We start from the raw sequence: 5976 nt of genomic DNA on the forward strand, positions 1-5976 counted from the left end.
CATGATGAGAAGCGTCTGTTGAGATGATTTCCTTTTTATACCTGTATTTTTTGTTATATATATATATATATAAATGAAAAAAAATTAAAACTATATATATTTAGCAAAAACAAAATATACATATCATGTTGCAAACAAGTACACATCATAATACAGAAGAGCTGATAATAATGTAGAGAAAAGTGTTTTTTTTTATTTATTTTTTTTAAAGAGAGACAAATACCTTTTGAAATAAGTTGAAAATTATAAAATAAAAATAGAAAATCTCAAATGGTATTATTACTAAAGACATTGGAAAAAAAACAACATTTGCCATCAGGGGGTTTATCACCATGTTTTGCCTGCAATTGTAAATTGTAGCCACCGTTGGTCATCAAATGTTACAATATCAACAAATCTTAATCACTGCAACATTAAAATATGAATTGCAGAATTCTTATTTCGTTATTTAACTACGGTGGAGTATTGTTTACTTGTTTTTAATCCACTTAACAGGGCAGATTTTTGTTTCAGAATAGACATGTACATTATCCTCAGTTCATTATAATTGTTTTTACCTAATGCACTAATCTCATTAAAAGAATCTGTATAAATATCCTGTTGCTGTGTGTCTCTTTTGATTCTGTCCATATTGGTTTGTGACCAGAGAGGATCAACAATCAATACAAGTTCAGACCGATCAGCTTGTCAGCTCAGTGAACAAATCTCACGTTTCCTGTGTTGTTGCAAGATTACAAAAATATTCCACAGCCCTTCATTTCTTTAATTATTTTAACCTTATTTTAGTCATGCATCCAACACAATAACTTGACTCTGTGTGTGTGTGTGTGTGTGTGTGTGTGATATCACAGGATGTGTGATTGGTGAACATGAAATTGCTCCATCATAAGGCCAAGTTCAGTCATCTGTGTGATGCAAACTGACATTCAATTAACAGGCAATTCCGGCCAGTTGCCTTCCACCTCTCCACCCCCCCGTCTGCCTCCAGTAACCCCCGGTAACGGGGACTGACCCCTATGCCTCTGACGGGTTAAAAACATTTATTTATTTATTTAACAGGGACAGTGCATGGCTCTCAGCGTACCACAATTAGCTACGAGCTAAATTTCATCTGTAGTCCCTGGGCAGGAACAAATAACATCAATCTAACACAAACAAACAAGCCTTTCAAACAGCAACAACAAAGTTTCACACTCTTAGAATACACAATAGAACAGAACAACAGCAAGAGTAAAGTCACAGTATTAAGACACAACACGAAACAATGTTAAAATACAACACTAAAGAGATTGCAAAATAGTGAGCTAATGGCGCTGGAGGCAGTATTAAAATGACCAAAATTGCAAAAAAAAAAAGACACAAAATGACAGAAAAATAAATAAATTACTTAAAAAAGACACAAAATTACAAAAAAAAGACACAAAATGACAGAAAAAACTAAATTACTTTAAAAAAAGACACAAAATTACTAAAAAAAGACACAAAATGACAGAAAAAAACTAAATTGCTTTAAAAAGACACAAAATGACCAAAAAAGACACAAAATTACTAAAACAAACTAAATTACTTTAAAAAAGACACAAAATGACAGAAAAAAACTAAATTACTTTAAAAAAAGACACAAAATTACAAAAAAAGACACAAAATTACTAAAAAAAGACACAAAATGACAGAAAAAAAACTAAATTACTTTAAAAAGACACAAAATGACCAAAAAGACACAAAATTACTAAAAAAAAGACACAAAATGACAGAAAAAAAACTAAATTACTTAAAAAAAAACACAAAATGACCAAAAAAGACACAAAATTACAAAAAAAAGACACAAAATGACCAAAAAAGACACAAAATTACTAAAAAAAGACACAAAATGACAGAAAAAAACTAAATTACTTTAAAAAAGACACAAAAAGACACAAAATTACAAAAAAAGACACAAAATGACAGAAAAAAACTAAATTACTTAAAAAAGACACAACATTACAGAAAAAAAACGAAATTACTTAAAAAAGACACAAAATGACAAAAAAAGACACAAATTGACAGAAAACCCCCCAGAAATTACTTAAAAAAGACACAAAAAAGACACAAAATTACAACAAAACCCCACAAAATTACTTTAAAAAGACACAAAATGACCCAAAAAAAAAGACAAAAAAAAAAACCCATCATAAATGTGTTCTATGTGGTTCACTTGGTCTGTGATATATCCCCCATAACTTTCCTTTATGGATAACTAGGTCTGGGTTCTTGTGACTTATAGTTGGTGGGTGCATGATTGAGTGGATTTAAGCCATGATTTTATTTTAGATTTAAAACCAACGAATGTGCTGATGTCTCTGATCTCATTTGGTACTAAGTTCCAATAATTAGTGGCTCTTATAGAAAAAGCTGATCTGCCAAATTTAGTGCATGTGCTTCTTAACATGAAGACAAAAAAACAAGTTGAATCTATCAGATGTCCCTGTACATTGATGGCTCCTTGCTGCAGGTTGCCTGAGGGCAGATATAGAACTATAGGTTTGTAAGTAGTTAAACAATCTGAGTGTTTATAATTAGAGCATCTGCCTTTACATAACCAGCCACCAACCAGAGAGCTGGAGTTCCTGTAATGGAAAACTCGAACCGCTGGCATGGGTCCCAATGATATCTACATGGAGAATCAGGCCAGAGCTGAGCTCGAAAAAAAAACAAGACAAAAAATAAGAAAGCTTCACCGGGCTAATCTGGGCATGCTGAGAAATCACAGAGTGAATTCTGATGCATCATTAGTTTTCTAAAGACACTTACCGTGTGTGTGTATTCCCATCCCTCATTCTGTCAGAGGCAAAGAGGGAAAAAAGAGACTAGAGGGACATGTTGTCGACTGAATTACATTTAGGAGGAAGATTACAGTGTAAATGCACCGTTGGATTGGAGATGCTAGACCCCAAGTTAAATAGGCCTTTATTTCAGAGAAACCAGATATACAGGTGCATCTCAATAAATTAGAATATCATAGAATAGTTTATTTATGTCAGTAAATCAATTCAAAAAGTGGAAATCACACATTATATCGATCCATTACACACAGAATGAAACATTATTCTAAACATTATTAGAATCCTAATTATTTCAATCTTTTAGACTTTATTCTCGTAATTAATTAAATCTTTTCAACTTTATTTTTGTAATTGATTAAATATTTACGACTTTATGCTTGTAAATAATTAAATATTTTCGACTTTATTCTTGTAATTAACTCAATATTTTGGACTTTTCGTAAAAAAATATTTATTTTATAACTTTAATAAAAAAAAATGTATTCACATAAGGTAGGCATAAAGTTACCAATGGTGGCAAAAAAAGACATTGGCACAAAATTGCTTCTACTGTGTATCTTTAGTTGCATTACCAAACAAACATGCCATCACACTGTACAATAACAAATAATAGTCTGGTTCATTACATACTGTCTATGCACTTTATGTGTTTTTTATGCACACTGTTCATTGCACCTTATTTGTTTCATAGCACCAATATTTTTATTTTTATACTGTATATTCATATTTATTCTGCACTGGAATTCTATTCTACTCCTTAATACATACTCCTTCTTTAGACACTTTATTTTTATTGTATTTTTATTGTATTTTTTTATTTTATTGCTTGAAGTATGCCTAGGTTGTTCTTTTTATTTAATTATTTTATTTATTTAATTGTCATTATCTCTGTGTGTAATGCTGCTGCTACACTGTAATTTCCCAGCTTGGGATAAATAAAGTCTGTCTGTCTGTCTGTCTATCTATCTATCTATCTATCTATCTATCTATCTATCTATCTATCTATCTATCTATCTATCTATCTATCTATCTAATTTACTGTCATTTTACAGTAAAAAGTTTTACAGTGTAGTGTTGGGACACTAACTGGTTAAAAAATGAGAATAAAAACAGGTCCATAGAGAGCCACTTTTTGTCTGGAACATTCTTACTGAACACATGTTGGTGAATGACTTTGTTGCTAGGATGCCCATCACTCCATGTTGCACTTATAGCCGTCAGTCCCTGCCAATATATCCACATCAATGTTTAATGAAGCTTTTGATTGTTTTCTGCACTTGGCAACAATTCCCACAGGGCAAGAGGTGAGAAAGGAAAACGTCCGACCTTATCTTTCACTCAGCTGTTTGATCAAAATCACCAAGATGAAGGCAACGCTGGATGCATCACAGTAACAGATTGCAAAAGTTCCACATAAAGTTGATTGTATTTCTGCTTGATTGCTTCTTTGAGGCTTTTATCGTGACAATGTCTTGATGTAATTTATTTTGGGCCATATTAAGGACAATGACGGTGCGTAAAACAAGGTCACAAGGATTTGATACACTTGAAATGATAAAACATGACTCAGGGATAATGGAAGGAGAGCAAAATGAAACAGAATGAGGTGGTTGATAGATCTCCAGGGAGGAATAGCACACTCTGCAGCGACGCCAATGAAACTCTACCGGACTCATGCATCAGACAAACTGTAAATGAAGACATTTCAATGCCCTCTGTCACTTCCTTTTATCTCGTTCAGTTTTCTCCAGTGACGGAGCAATCTCCCTCTGCAACATCTTTCCGTTTCTTTGTATCTTTTCATCTCATCGCCTTCTTATCTACCCAGGCTCGACTTCGAAATATCAACTTTTCTCAGTTTTATCTCACTATCTTTTCATCCTCCCAACTCATATCTGCACCTTTCCCCCCAATTCTTTGCAGTGATTTATCTGCCTCTACCTCCATCGTCATCTTTCATCTTTTAACTCTCATTAACACAATCACGCTCTCACTGATGTGCACTGCCCCACATTTGTCCTTAACCTGTGGAAATTTATGCGGAAATTACTTAAAAAAGACACAAAAAAGAAACAAAATTACAAAAAAACCCACAAAATTACTTTAAAAAGACACAAAATGACCAAAAAAGACACAAAATTACTAAAAAAAGACACAAAATGACAGAAAAAAAACTAAATTACTTAAAAAAGACACAAAATGACAAAAAAGACACAAATTGACAGAAAACCCCCCAGAAATTACTTAAAAAAGACACAAAAAAGACACAAAATTACAACAAAACCCCACAAAATTACTTTAAAAAGACACAAAATGACCCAAAAAAAAAGACTAAAAAAAACCCCCCATCATAAATGTGTTCTATGTGGTTCACTTGGTCTGTGATATATCCCCCATAACTTTCCTTTATGGATAACTAGGTCTGGGTTCTTATGACTTATAGTTGCTCGACTTCGAAAATATCAACTTTTCTCAGTTTTATCTCACTATCTTTTCATTCTCCCAACTCATATCTGCACCTTTTCCCCCCAATTCTTTGCAGTGATTTATCTGCCTCTACCTCCATCGCCATCTTTCATCTTTTAACTCTCATTAACACAATCACGCTCTCACTGATGTGCACTGCCCCACATTTGTCCTTAACCTGTGGAAATTTATGCGGCATGCATCGTCCCACTGCATTACAGGATGAAAATGTTGGTAATATTAGCCTCCTATCTACGCATGCCAATCGCCTCTGGGTGTTCCTTGCTTTATAATAACCCCCGCATTGATTCACAGCTCACGACACGTGCTGTGTATTAAAGGCAGCTCACAAGGAGGCCTCAAAGGCAGCATTTTGTTCCCTGAACAGTTGCCCATTTCTGTTATTAAGATTATTTATCACATTAATAAAGTGAACAAAACAAGAATGCAAGTATTGACTGCTTGTACTTCCCATTCACCAAAACCTTTATGAAGGTGGATGCTAACATCAGCATGCTAACATGCTAATGGTTAGAAGGTAAATTAGTTTCGCAGGTATTTAATCATAAACCAAAGTATTGAATGAACAAACAGTTCAACCTGCTGGTGAAAAATCCAGGATCACAAAAGGATATCATTTTTAGGACAGAATGTGAAAAGTGAAGCCAGAAGTGCCTAAAACCTGCAT

Source organism: Centropristis striata, chromosome 22 (assembly GCF_030273125.1).
Source record: "Centropristis striata isolate RG_2023a ecotype Rhode Island chromosome 22, C.striata_1.0, whole genome shotgun sequence".
Taxonomy (NCBI): domain Eukaryota; kingdom Metazoa; phylum Chordata; class Actinopteri; order Perciformes; family Serranidae; genus Centropristis; species Centropristis striata.